This window comes from Chelonia mydas, chromosome 4 (assembly GCF_015237465.2).
Source record: "Chelonia mydas isolate rCheMyd1 chromosome 4, rCheMyd1.pri.v2, whole genome shotgun sequence".
Lineage (NCBI taxonomy): Eukaryota > Metazoa > Chordata > Testudines > Cheloniidae > Chelonia > Chelonia mydas.
Window position 1 is genome coordinate 134,202,941 of NC_057852.1, and position 14,983 is coordinate 134,217,923.

The 14,983-nt window shown below is 47.6% G+C and overlaps 1 protein-coding gene across 4 annotated transcripts in view; it reads right to left on the reverse strand.

The window, feature by feature from the left end:
• Nucleotides 1–14,983, reverse strand: part of LZTS3 (leucine zipper tumor suppressor family member 3) — a 131,475-nt gene that overhangs the window by 37,435 nt on the left and 79,057 nt on the right. For 2 of the 4 annotated variants that reach the window (XM_043544911.1, XM_043544910.1), the window contains exon 1: nucleotides 11,742–12,137. The exons of the other annotated variants lie outside the window; for them this stretch is intronic. The gene's annotated coding sequence lies outside the window, so the exon portion shown is untranslated. Of the gene's footprint in view, nucleotides 1–11,741; nucleotides 12,138–14,983 lie in introns of those variants that run through there. 4 annotated transcript variants of the gene reach the window in all.

The window sequence follows — 14,983 nt, forward strand, 5'->3', positions numbered from 1 at the left end:
CAAATGTAAGACTCAAACATTCCTCAGCACTCCTGGGGCCTTTGTGTGTTCCAAGCACTTGACGAACAACTAACTAATCAATAGTAAGGTCCTTATTCAGACTCTACTGAATAGCTAAGCTCTCATCAGGTCTCACACTTTGTTCTGTATGCAACTAGGGTAAGGCTCTAGGAAGGAGTTTCCTAGCTGAGGTCCTGCCAGTGAGAACGCCCACCCCAGGGAGCAAGTAGAAAAATGATATCACAGGGCACGGTCACAATCTCACTACGATGACTAACGTCAGTTATGCCTGCTGAATACAAACGTGGCACTGCCTTATTGCATGGGCCAGTACTGTATGAACCGCGCACACTCGCACAGAACATTTCTAGTTTGTACCGAGGACCTAATTCTACAACAGTGTGGTCCAGACGACGCAGCATTGGACTGGGAATCAGGAGACGTGTGTACTGTTCCCAGTTCTCCTGCTGGCCTGTTGTATGATCTTGAGCAAGTCACTTCACTCTGTGTGACTCAGTGTCTCCTCCCACCCCTTTGTGCCTTGTCTATTTAAATTGTGAGTTCATCAGGGGAGGGACTTTTTCTCACTAGGATATACGTACAGCACCTAACACAGTGAGGCCTCTAGGCATGCCTGTCACGCAAATTATAACTAATGATACAGCCCTTCCTCCCACAAGGGCTGCAAGTTCTGGCTTTTGGTTAACAGAGCTGGACACATTTAAAAAAAAAAAAAAAAAAAGTATCACACTAGCCAACTGAATTGTGGAGACTTTCCCGGGCTGTTCACCAACATTTCCAGACCAGGGCCCATTCCGACACCCACTGAAGACAATGGAAAGGTTCTCAACAACTTCTGTGGGCTTTGGCTCAAGCCATTACAGCACCGAGAAAATATCCCGTCAGCCCCAATGTGCTAGACTCATTTTTAAACACTGAAGCCAAGACTCACGCAGACAGTTTTAGAACCAGCTGCTTATGTTACACATTCTTAAGGAAGGTCAAGTAATCCAGCAAACAGCTCATTGCTTTCCTGTGTCGGCCTTCAACTGCTTTAATAAAAGAAAAAGGATAGCAGCACCAGAAGACTGAGTCGTGAAAGCTGGCTATCAAACTCTTACAGGGGTAAACGCGTTTGACCTTGCAGTAAGAATAGCCCTTCTGGTCATGTGGCCTATGCCCGCTGGGCATTTAATTACAAAAGTCTCCTGAATGTTTAAGGAGAGGGAAACTCTTCACGGGAGCATTGCAGGAACGACTGGGACTGAGACAGGCGTTATAGCAAAGCCCATCTACAGTCTACAGTGTGCCAGGTGAAGAGCGGTGATAGCCTATGTCACGTCAGGGAGATCCTGCTCTGTGCCAACAGCAACTGGACGGAGGCAGCATCTGCACAGTCCTTGGGACACATCCTTTACTCTCCCTGAAGACAGTGGAGCTGCACCAGTTTGCACCAGGGGAAGATCTGCCCTGTGGAGAGTCTAAAGAAATAATCTTACCCAGTAACTTAATTTTGTGCCAGGGTTTTATTTTAAAGCACTTAAAGAAACAAGCAGAAATTGGCAATGTTTTAAATCAGCCTGTATCACAAGGGATCTTGCAATGAGCTCAAAGCTCTGCTTCATGGCAGCTACAATGGGGCTGGGGCACAGGTCCATGGTCTCAGTGCTGCTAAGGAGCGGTAAACCAATCGCCAGCACGCATCCACACCTATTCTGATCGGAGTTTGGTGCACTGGTCAATAAGGCGCAGCCCCAATGAAGCCACCCGAGTGAGATTAGAATTGAGCCCTGGGGGGTGGTTATGTATTGAGTGCTGTCGATGGGCCCGATTCCCATTTCATTTACACCAGTGTAAATCCAAAGCAACACCATGAAGTTTGTGGAATTACACAGGGGGGATCAATTCACCCTTTTAAAAAATTTAATATAACACACAAAGGCCTGCCCAGCCACAGATCCCTATCCGGCAGCGAGGGAAGGAGAGGAAGATCCAGTCAACAGCCATTATCCCCGCTTGACTTTTAGAGTTTAGGGTTAGGGTAGATTGCTTAGTGGCTCCTGCTGTCCCTGAAACCAAGGGAGGGAAAGGGCCAAAAATGGCGGCTGACCCCTTCCCCATTCAGATACTTAGCCGTAAGTGTTATCTGGTGATGCAGGGTGGATCAGATCCCTGCTCTGTTCCCTCCATGCCCAATGTGTCGGGATGCGGGGTGGGCCCTGTGGAAAAAGTGGGATCATTTCCACCCACTCAGAAAGCAGGAAGCTGCAGCCATCGGGAAGCTGAGTTTCTCGTGCCTCACTCCCACATATTGGGAGCGAGGCAACAGCCATATTGGGTCAGACCAATGGTCCATCTAGCCCAGTATCCTGTCTTCTGACAGTGGCTAATGCCAGGTGCCCCAGAGGGAATGAAGAGAACAGGTAATCAACAAGTGATCCTTCCCCTGTTGCCCATTCCCAGCTTCTCGCAAACGGAGGCTAGGGACATCATCCCTGCTCATCCTGGCTAATAACCATTGATGGACCTATCCTCCTTGAATTTATCTAGTTCTTTTTTGAACCCTTGGGTCTTCACAACATCCTCTGGCAAAGAGTTCCACAGGTTGACTGTGTGTTGTGTGAAGAAATGCTTCCTTTTGTTTGTTTTAAACCTCATTTGACAGGTTTCAGAGTAGCACCCGTGTTAGTCTGTATCCGCAAAAAGAAAAGGAGGACTTGTGGCACCTTAGAGACTAACAAATTTATTTGAGCATAAGCTTTCATGAGCTACAGCTCACTCACGAAAACTTATGCCCAAATAAATTTGTTAGTCTCTAAGGTGCCACAAGTCCTCCTTTTAATTTCATTTGGTGACCCTTTGTTCTCGTGTTATGAGAAGGAGTACATAACACATCCTTATTGACTTTCTCCACACCTGTCATGATTTTCAAAACTTAAAAATCACGCATTAGGCCCCTTCCAAATTGTAAGATTGGCTTCGAACTAACAACTTGGTGGTGTTTGTATTTGCTTGCTGGTGTCTGAGCTTTTAAGTTTCATGTTTTCTGACTTTTCCCCACAACCACAGGACCTGGAAACCTATTTATTTTTTTTTAATTGCAAGCTGAGATTCTTTCCAATTTACATGATCCTTCGGCCCAGCAGAAAGATAAGAGATTTGCTGTCAAACCGTGAAATTACAACCCTTGGCACTTTAATCTAAAGTGTGACTAATGGAGACATTATTTCCTTGTGTGGTAGAAATGAGAAAGTGAAACAAAAAAATAAAAACAACACAGCAAGTGATCTCCAGTGAGGACAGACTTGCTTTTTTGCATAGCCAGAGAGATAGGACTTCCCTCACGGGTCACCAGCATGCATGAGCAGAGCAGTAAAGGGACTGCAGAGAAGTGGTGTTGGAGAACGAGAAGATGGGAAAGGGGGTAGGTGTGGGGCTGAAAGGCTGCTAATGATTGTGACTGAGCATCTGGCAGGATCTAGTCCAGTTGCGTTTGTTTTAAAACAAACATTCCAGTTTGCCCTTCAGAGCCACCATGTCCACTGGGGGTGAGGCTTTGATTGTAATCTGGGAGCAACAGCTTTGGCAAGATAGTGCTGAAAGCACCCCTCCCAGCAACACGAATCAATTCAAAAACGTTTCTTTTGGCTGGGTCTGCAGCCCCTTGTGACCTCTGCTGCCCCCGAAGCGCTGGCCACAGCTCACTAGAAACCAGCAACACAAGGCAGAGTCAGCACAGCTCACTTTGAGTCTGAACCCCACATCTCCCGAACGTCCTCCTCCTCCGTCAGCCAAGCGACCCAAAACTGGCCGAGGAATGAAAGCGCGCTAACGAACGGAGTCCCAGGGCCCAGTCAGTTCTCTCCTCCCTGCGGGGAGAAAAATACACACACACACCCCCCCGTGCTTTTCAGCTTTGGAATCTCTCTCTTACAGACTGGTGCTGCTGCTTTCCACTTGGAGATGCCAAGGGATCATTTTGCGAAGAAAATAGTCTTTAATCTGCACGGTTCCCTCCTGGATGGTTCTTAAATAACAACTAGGGTGTGTCTCACACTGCACCCTTGGGCTCAAGGGACTCGAGTTACGGGGCTGTGGTGTACACATGAAAGGGGAGGGTCCTAGAGCCTATGCTCCAGACCGAACCTGAACGTGTACACAACAATTAAACAGCCCCTAGCCCGAGCCTGAGTCAGCTGACATGGGTCAGCTGCGGGTGTCTCACTGCAGCATAGACATACACCTAGAGCCTTTGTCCAGGAGACTCTGGACATGCTAAGCCTCCGTTTTGGCCAGATCCACCCTAGAGAAGTGAACGAGCTGTAACCGAACCCATCTAAGAACGAACGGCTCAGTGAGCCCCCACTAGCCATGCTGAACCGCCCCCAAACCATTATAACTGCAGTGCCCTCTGGGTACCTATCCCACAACGCCCGCCTCGGCTCCCAGCAGAAGTGTATTCTGGGAGATGGTGCCAGGCCAGTAACAGGAGGACTAGCTGTACTGTTTCAGCTTGTTAGCATCCACACTGGGACTAAACTGGTTCAGAATGAACTGGTGAAGCTTTAACCAGGTATTAAACCTGTTGGAAGGCTGGCTGTGCTACCCAACTGTTAGGCCTCTTGGGGCATTTTAGTGCATAGGCACAAAGCGTTCGACAAGCCTTCCAGGTTGTTTATTGTCCCTAGTGTAGACAAGGCATTTGCTGGCTGGCAAATGACAAAGTAGTAATGAAACAACCTTCAATTTACTCAGCATGGGAAAAGAACACGGCCATGTACATGAGCAAAAAATAGCTGTCATTAATACAATTAAAAAGGTGATTTTATACTACCCTGTGTGTCCTGTCCATTACCGGAGAACAGTGATCAGCCAGGTAGGTTAGAAGGTTAAAGGTTCTATCGTGGCAGAAGGAGCCAGAGACGCACGGAACAAGGGTGGGGAGGTATCATTTCCCAGCAGCAATGGCTTGATTTTCAGAGACATTGATCACTGGCTTCCCCCTCTACAGCTCACTTCATCGGATGCATGTAGTGGAAAAGACAGTGGGGAGATTTATATACATAGAGAACATGAAACAAAGGGTGTTACCATACACACTGTACTGAGCGTGATCAGGTAAGGTGAGTTCCTGCTGCCTTGAAGAACTTACAATCCAACTGAAGATAAAGTGGGGTGTAAGACGATCAGAGGGAATGAAGGAGGGTAACAGAGATAGGAGACACATGCTTACAAAGACTAGCGAGGGACAAAGACTAGCAAGCCCTAAAAGTATCGGGCGTGGTTTGCAAAAGTGAAGTCCCACTGGAGTCAGTGAGAGCACAGTTAAGCCAATGGGGCGAGCTTTTGGAAAGCCCACGGTGACTACACAAGGAACGCATGCTACCCTTGATCTCTGTGTAAGCCCCTTCCTGCTATCAGCAGGAGCTCTGCAGTGGATCAAGGGGATTATCTGGTCCTACATCTTCTCTTGAGTAACACCCTGCTTTAGGATGCCGTGGGATTAGTTGTGGAGTAAAATGCTGCACAATGCTCTTAGGACTGTCAGAATCTGGTGCTTTGTAAACCTGGCCCACAGCCCATAATAAAAAATGTAAGATAGATCTTGCAGAAGCTTCCAGGTACAGTCTGATTCCTCCAGGGCTTAGTTTTTGGAGAGGCTAATCTTCATAGATGCATTACTATTTATTATTCTTAGTGTTATCGTAGTGGCTGGGAGCTCTAGTCATGGCCCAGGGCCCCACTGTGTGAGGTGCTGTACAAACACAGAACAAAAAAACGCATGGCCCCTGCCCAAAAGAGCTTCTGATCTAAGTAGAAGACAAGAGATGGGTACAGACAGATGGGGGCGATTACAAGGAAACAATGAGACAATTCCGGTCACCGTGACGGGCAGTGCTCTCTGCACACCAGCAGCCTAACCGTTGTCAAGTTTCTTGAAGGCACCACAGGAAAGGAAGTTTTAAGGAGGGATCTGAAGGAAAACAGTGAAGTGACCTTGTGGATGTTTACAGGGAGCACCTAGAGTTTAAGGTCAGAAGGGACCATTAGATCATCTTTCTAGTCTGACCTCCCGTAGATCACTGGACATTAAATTTCCCTTAGTTAGCCCAGTCCAGAGCCCTTCCTTTCTCCTTCACGAGGGTTGCCAATATCTCCTGGTTCTGTTGGCAAAGAGGGTGGGGTCTTGGCCTTGCTTTTCCAGAAGATCATCACTCTTCAAGCTGGTTTTGTGAAATATATGGCAATGGAGGGGGAGGGGCCAGAATCTCAGTGTACCCGTCTGCTATTCTGTGTCCGTACAATGGGGCGCCCCGGAGCACCCACAGGGGAAAAATGGTGGGTGCTGAGCACCCACCGGCAGCCCCCCCATCAGCTCCCAGTGCCTCCCGCCCACTGGCGGGCCTGACAAATCGGCCCTTCCCCATCCCTCCTGCCCACCTCGATCAGCTGTTTCGCAGCATTCAGGAGGCTCTCGGGGCGGAGGGGGTGGAACTGGGCAGGAAGGAGCGTGGTGGGGTGGAATGGGGGCGGGAAGAGGCAGGGTCAGGTGGCGTAGGGGTGGGGCCTTGGGGGAAAGGGTGGAGTGGGGGCAGGGCCTGGGGCAGAGCCAGGGGTCAAGCACCCCCTGGCACTTTGGAAAGTTGGCACCCGTAGGGATCCTTGGTGCCAACTGGTAAAGGGCACGGGGGTACATAGGGTTTTACAGGGAACCCCTAGGTCAGATGTCTGCATAACAAGTCATCAAAGGGTAGATGTGAGGTCTCTGCTGAGAGCCAGTAGCCCACTGGCCAGCATAACCATTGTGACATGTACATATGGGTACTATATAAAGAGTTCTGTAACTAGACTGAAAAAATATGTTCTTAAGGTCTTGGAGTTAAGAGCTTGTCTACACTTAAAATGCTACGGTGGCACAGCTATGTTGTTTGTCCTTCGGGTTCAAAGAGGACAACATCGGTTGGTTTGGTTTCTGTGAACACGTGAGTGGCTGACCAGGCCAGTGTGAACTACGGTGCTTCAGTGTAAACACTACCTATGCCTATGGGAGGGGTTCTTCCATCAGCGTAGCTAATCCACCTCCCCGAAAGATGGCAGCTAGGGTGATGGAAGAATTCTTCTGTGGACCTAGCATTGTCTACATGGGAACTTAGGTCGACTTAACTATGCCACAACCCAGGGATGTGGATTTTTTACACCCCTGAGTGGCATAGTTATGCCAACCTAGTTTTCTAGTGTAGACCGAGCGTAGGGCAGGTCAGCTGGAGGTGACATACCTTGGAGATGTTCCTTTCAGGTGAAGGTAACTGATACCTGGCTCCCACTCCGGCTATTTGTATATTGCAAGCTTATTTGCATACTGAGCTAGGTGCGAACAGAGAGTGGGAAGGGAGGGGCAGGGTGGACCAATGGGAAGACAGAGTTAAGAGACTTGAGTTCCCTTCTGAGCTCTGCCACAAAATCCCTGTGTGACCTTAGGCAAGTCCCCTGACCTGCTTGTGCCTCAGTTTCCCCCATCTGAGAAACAGGGATACTGCTTGGTGCTCACCTTGGTATGGCCCTTTGAGAGTTCCAGAGGAAAAGCACCACGTAAGTACTAAGCAGTACTGAATCCTTGGGGGCTTGAAGAGTTACCATGAAATGTTCTTGGCACAAGTCAGACCCATGTAAATGGAATAAAAGTTCTAGTGCTGAGGGACAGGTTAGAGAAGACTAAAGGCCAGATTCTCCGTTATGATCCAGCCCCTTTGTACCCAGCAGGTACCACAAGGGAGCTGGGCTGTGGCTGCAGACAGCCAGCGGAGATTTCCCCTGGCAAAGGGAGACTCTCTGCCTAGGGCATCGGAACGGGGGGGAGTCCAGGGGCCAAGGCCTAATCACTTTTTACCAGCCATAAGGGCGAGTGACCGGGGGGGGGGGGGGGGGGGGGGGAGGGGAGGAGGGAAGCAGGCAGAGAGGAGCAAGATCTTGGAGAAGAGGCGGTATGGGGCGGGGCCTCAAGGGAAGAGCGGGCGGGGCCACAGTTCAGGCACCAGTGGACCCCCCCCCCACCTTTAGGGAGCTTCCACCACGCCTACTCTCTGCTGGTATGAAGCTGGCAGAGCTGACCACCCTCACCCCGCAGCATAGGACGTGCAGCTCCTCCACTGGAATAGCATCCATAAGGCCCCTTGCCCAGTGGTGTAAGTAGGGCAGCCCCTCGCTGCTCTAACTTACAAACAGGCGATGCCGTGAGCAGGTAGCTAAAACCACTACCCCTGCTCCTGGGGGCCACCCAGAGACCCAGGGGAGATTCTAGCTCAAAGCCTCCAACACACAGGGAGTGAGAGGGGGCAGTCCAGCTGGCCATATTACCAGCGAGCCATGTACCACCCTAGATCCCTCTATGCTTTAGTCTGCAGAAGAGAAGAATGAGGGGTGATTTCAACTACCTGAACGGGGGTTCCAAAGAGGACGGATCTAGACTGTTCTCAGTGGTAGCAGACGACAGAACGAGGAGCAATGGCCTCAAGTTGCAGAGGGGGAGGTTTAGCTTGGATATTAGGAAACACTTTTTCACTAGGAGGGTGGTGAAGCACTGGGATGTGTTACCTAGGGAGGTGGTGGAATCTCCTTCCTTAGAGGTTCTTAAGGTCAGGCGAGACAAAGCCCTGGCTGGGATGATTTAGTTGGGGATTGGTCCTGCTTTGAGCAGGGGGTTGGACTAGATGACCTCCTGAGGTCCCTGATATTCTATGATTCTATGCTCAGCTTCTATCGGTATCATTGAGGCAACACCATTTGGTGGACTCCGCTTCCCAGCTATGGGCTAAGAGAGACTTATGAGCTCTTCCCCAAAGACGTGCCAGGTAGCGAGCTGATGCTACAGGCTTGGGCACAGTGCGCAAAGACAGACCATGCACATGACAGGATCCTTTACATCCAGAGCCCTCGGCAGTGGAATTCCCTCTCCCTTGTTTTATGCAGAAGCACATTAGTGGCATGTGTCAGGGCTACGTTCAAGGATTGATTTCTTGGTTCCAGAACTGCAGCGTTTGTATCTGGATTTGGATCCAATCTTTCCTGAAGTTCAGGGGAGTCCGGAACTGTGATTTTGATGTGGGCACCTCCCTGCTTTCAAATGACCTGATCCTGCAAGGTGCTGAGCACCTTCCACTCCACAATGAGAACTGAAGGGGTCCGTACCTTCCAGGATTGGGCCCTATGTTTGCATGGGGATTTCCACCCTCTTAGGGATTTACTCAGGCACGTTGCCCAGTTATGGTTAATTAACAGGCCTGATTCTGCCCTCAGTTAGAGAAGTGTGACTCACTGGATGTCCACGCAAGTCACACCCAGGAGCTATGGGCTGCCCAGCACCTTAGTGTTGTTTTGTTAAGGCACCGAGTGGCCTGGAAGGGCTTTGTTCTACAATCACACATGTTTCAGAGTAGCAGCCGTGTTAGTCTGTATTTGCAAAAAGAAAAGGAGTACTTGTGGCACCTTAGAGACTAACCAATTTATTTGAGCATGGTTTCTGCATTGCTCCAGGCTCTCGGTGTCCCTAAACCTCCGACTGCCAGAAGCTGGGATTGGACGGCAGGGGATGGATCACTTGATAATTGTCCCATTCTCTTCGTTTTCCCTGAAGCATCTGGCACTGGGCCAGACAGACCACTGACCCAGTATAGCTGTTCTTACATTCTAAATCAGTGGCTCTCAACATTTCCAGACTACCGTACCCCTTTCAGGAGTCTGATTTGTCTTGCGTACCCGCAAATTTCACCTCACTGAAAAACTACTTGCTCACAAAATCAGGCATAAAAATACAAAAGTGTCGCAGCACACTAGTACTGAAAAATTTCTGACTTTTTACCATATAATTATAAAATAAATCAATTGGAATATTAATATTGTATGCTCATTTCAGTGTATAGTATACAGAGCAGTATAAACAAGTAATTATATGACATTTTAGTTTGTACTGACTCACTAGTGCTTTTATGTAGTCTGTTGTAAAAGTAGGCAAATATCTAGATGAGCTGATGTACCACTTGGAAGACCTCTGCGTACCCCCAGGGGTACGTGTACCCCTGGTTGAGAACCCTGTTATAAATGATCCCTTTGGAATGCAATGAGGAGTCTATTAAACGAGTGAGTTGTGAAAAGCATTGGGAGTGCACGGGCCAGATGCTCAGTTGATGTGAATTGGTGTAGCTCCACTGAGGATCAGAGCCACCAGTCTCATCTCCTGTTCCACAGTGGGACGCGCACCCAGGGCCAGCTGGCTGATGTCTCTGGCGCCAGCAAGCTAAGGTGACCACCTCTCACTCCAGCCCCCGCAACAGTCTCACGGGTAGAGAAAGAAAAAAATTCAAGGTGTGTTTACAAACCATGCCCATTTTCAGATCAAGCCGCCGACATCTCCGCCTCCCTCGCCAAGGTTTTAACCACTCAGTATTGTGAATCCAGCCTCGGCTTATAATTAACTGGGCATGAGGAATTTCAAGGGCAGTGATACAGCTCCAACCTACAGCCCCGCAACACACCACGACCAATGGAAATATTCTCCTTATTCATTTCCCTCCTACCCCACCCTGGATGGGAGCGGCCTGGCTGGAGAATAAGCCAGTTCCTACGTTGCTTAAAAATCTCGCCACCATAAATATTAGACCTTATGGTTTGTATTGGGGTTGCCTGAATAGTTTGCATTTCTACTGTCAGTAAGAATGGCACAAACACTGCAAATAAAAGGCATGACACAGGAACGTGACTATTATCTAAGCCTCATACAACACCTTTCAAGCTGAAGGCTCCCAAAGGACTTTACAAAGCATAGGGTACATTCTCAGTTACAAACTTGCAACTCCTTTGCTCCCTACATGCGGCAGTGTCATATCAGACAGCTGTATGCTCCACATACTCAAAACTTCACTGCAACAGCTCCAAAGTCAGACCCTACTATTCCACCGCCCCAGTCCCTTACCACTTATGCCAAAGCTCCACAAGCTGCATAGGCCCTATGGTACACAGTAGAGCAGTTTTGATTCTCTCCAGTAGAGGGCAGTGGTGCACCCCCACAACACCCAGTTCAGTGCGGTATAAATACATACACACAACCCTACACTCATGTCTCAAAAAGCAGCCACCCCTGGAGTGAAAAGTGTCTGCTGTTTAGAATCATAGAACTGGAAGGGACCTCAAGAGGTCATCTAGTCCAGTCCCCTGCACTCATGGCAGGACTAAATATTATCTAGACCAGTGCTACTTGAAGTGGTGGTCCGTGGACCGGTGCTGGTCCGTGAGCCATCGGCTTCCGGTCCGCACGCACATTGGAAAAAAAAAATTGCCAGTCCCCCACATCAGATAGCTTGAGAAGCACTGATCTAGACCATCCCTGACAGGTGTTTGTCCCACCTGCTCTTAAAAATCTCCAATGATGAGATTCCACAACCTCCCTAGGCAAGTTATTCCAGTGCTTAACCACCCTGACAGTTAGGAAGTTTTTCCTAATGTCCAACCTAAACCTCCCTTGCTGCAAATTAAGCCTATTGCTTCCTATCCTATCCTCAACGGTTAAGGAGAACAATTTTTCTCCCTCCTCCTTGTAAGAACCTTTTATGTACTTGAAAACTGTTACCACGTCCCCTCTCAGTCTTCTCTTTTCCAGACTAAACAAACCCAGATTTTTCAATCTTCCCTCACAGGTCATGTTTCCTAGACCTTTAATCATTAGGCAGGAAATGAAAACAATACCATACCCAATCTTTCCAACTCCTTCACCGCACAAATGGTCAGAACAGCCGTAAACCTGGGGTATGTATTTCCTCTCTGTCCATCACAGTGTGGCAAGGCTGCTCCTGGTTAACACAATCCACTGAGTTGACTGATAGATGCTCTTCCCTTGTGCACACAGGACGGCAAGGCATTGCACTCCTTGTCCAGGCTGGCTGCTCTCTGCTGTTTCCACTCTTCCTGGGAAGCGTGCTCTCTAACAAAGGAGTGCCATAGTGACACCTCACCCAGAGCTTCCTTTAAGAGACTAAAGCAGAAAATGTTTTCAGCAGAAGTAAGCTAGCTGCACGGGTACCTCCACGATCAAGAGGTTTTTCCTTCCATGCTCTCCCAACCCCTGCCCTCGGTGCCTGAGGGGACTGGACAAAACTACATGTTGTAAACAACAAATCACCTGTTACCTTAGCACAGGCACAGAGCTGAACCTCTGGCCCCTCTGATTGGCTAATACCAGGGAACGGCTCCCGCCAAGCACTTAAATTTCATTAACTCTTTCCTTGCAAGACGCAAGCTTTGGAAAAAAAAAATATCAGTGTGGAATTACGCCATGCCCCACTCAGGAGTTAATGCCAAGATTTTACAGAGTGATTCCGAGTGCCTATTTCTGGGGGGACTCAACCTGAGACCCCTTATAGGGGCTTGATTTTACGTGCTCACACAGCCCCTGAAAATCAGGCAACCTAAACTCACTCCTCACGTTCGGAAAACCGGCCCCAAATCCACATAATCTATCGCCCACATATGAGCCACTCCCCTTCTCCCCCTCCCCCTCTCAATGTTACCATATACTCCAGCTGGTCCAATAAAAGACGTCTCTCTAACATCCTGGGGACCAACAGGGCTACAACACCGCATATATACTCCAGTGGCAGACCCACCAGAAAGGATGAAAGATGGCTGAAATAATTTTGGTCACTCATTAATGGATAGTGTAAAAGTACCATTACTTAATTTGGCAGAAAATTTTCAGTTATGTTTAAAAAGATAATTAATTGACGTACTTAAAAATCATCAGACGAGCTTTCTAATCTTAATGGGCCTCAATTTTCAAACTTGAGCACCTACTAAAGTTTGCAGGCACCTTCTGTAAGTTCTGATTCTGAGGCGGCCTAAAGATACATAACTTTAAAACTGCCTAATTTTATTTTCTATGTGACTGCATTAAAAAAAAAAAGTCTCATTACAATCTACAAATTAAACCTAGTCTGACATTTGAGGAATAATATATTTTCCTCATACTCAAATAACTGAAAACAGCTCCGTCGATTTAGCTACACTTATTACCCAGAAAAAATCCCACCCTTTGGGCATTGACTAAGTGTAGAGCAATTCAACCCAAAAAGCAATTTTGAGAAAGTTATGAACAACTGGGGGAGGGGGAATAAAGAGTTCAAATAAAAATAGGAACTTATCCTCATTTATATTGACCACTAGCTATATTGACCATTTGCTCAGTTTATGGGCAAATGTAGGGCTAGCGACAGCTCTTCCTTTAGGCATGCATAGAGAATGTGCAAACGGGTGGCAACTTTCAAAGTGCTGGAATTTCCTTCACCAATCACAAGGAGGTTTGTTTTAGCTGGAAGTGACTGGGCAACCCTTTAAGCAAAATAACAAAAACAAAAACAACACACACACACAGGCACACAACCCCCAAACAAACAAACTCCCTCCTTCAAACTGGCCATCTTTGATTGCAACTGGCTAAGAAAATTTAAAACACAGGGTTCTCTTCTGGAACCCCTCGAGATGGTCAAAGATGGAGAGAGAAGAGAGAGACCATCTCTGAAAGAACACAAAATAGATGGAAAACAGCAGCTTCACTGTATGACCATTTGCAATGACAGAAACACTGATCATGGAATCATAGAAATGTAGGGCTCGAAGGGACCCCACGAAGTCATAACGTCCAGCCCCCTGTGCTGAGGCAGGACCAAATAAACCTAGACCGTCCCTGACCGGTGTTTGTCTAACCTGTTCTTAAAAACCTCCAGTGACGGGGATTCCACAACCTTCCCTGGAAGCCTATTACAGAGCTTAACATCCCTTAAAGTTAGAAGAAAAGGAGTACTTGTGGCACCTTAGAGACTAACCAATTTATTTGAGCATAAGCTTTCGTGAGCTACAGCTCACTTCATCGGATGCATACTGTGGAAAGTGTAGAAGATCTTTTTATATACACACAAAGCATGAAAAAATACCTCCTCCCACCCCACTAGATAAGCTATTACCAGCAGGAGAGTGGGGTGGGAGGAGGTATTTTTTCATGCTTTGTGTGTATATAAAAAGATCTTCTACACTTTCCACAGTAATGCATCCGATGAAGTGAGCTGTAGCTCACGAAAGCTCATGCTCAAATAAATTGGTTAGTCTCTAAGGTGCCACAAGTACTCCTTTTCTTTTTGCGAATACAGACTAACACGGCTGTTACTCTGAAACCTTAAAGTTAGATTGTTTCCTAATATCTAACCGAAATCTCTTCTGCAGGTTAAGATGATTACTTCTTACCCTACCTTCAATGAACACAGACAACAATTCATCACCGTCCTCTTTATAACAAGCTTATCAAGTCCCCCCTCAGTCTTCTTTTCTCAAGACTAAATATGCCCAGCATGTTTTTTTTAACCTTTCCTCATAGGTGACGTTTTCTAAACCTTTTATCATTTTTGTTGCTCTCCTCTGGACTCTCTCCAATTTCTCTACATCTTTCCTAAAGCCTGGGGCTGAGAACTGGACACAGTACTCCATCTGAGGCCTCACCAGTTCCAAGGAGAGCGGGACAATTACCCCCTGTGTTTGACACATGACATTCCTGTTAATATACATCACATTGTTGACTCGTATTCAATTTGTGGTCCACAATAACCCCCAGGTCCTTTTTGGCAGCGCTACTGCCTACCTCGTTATTCCCATTGTGTAGTTGTGCATTTGCATTTTTTTTTAAGTGTAGTGCATTGCATTTGTCATTACTGAATTAAATCTTGTTGATTTCAGACCAAAATGTCTCCAATTTGTCAAGGTCATTTTGAACTCTAATCCTGTGCTAGCAGGAAAAGTGCTAGCAATCCCTCCCAACTTGTGGGGAGCCACAAATTTTATAAAGTGCACTCTTCACTCCATTATCCAAGTCATTAATGAAAATATTGACTAGTATTGGACCCAGGACAGACCCCTGTGGGGCCCCACAACATAGGTCTTCCCAGTTTGA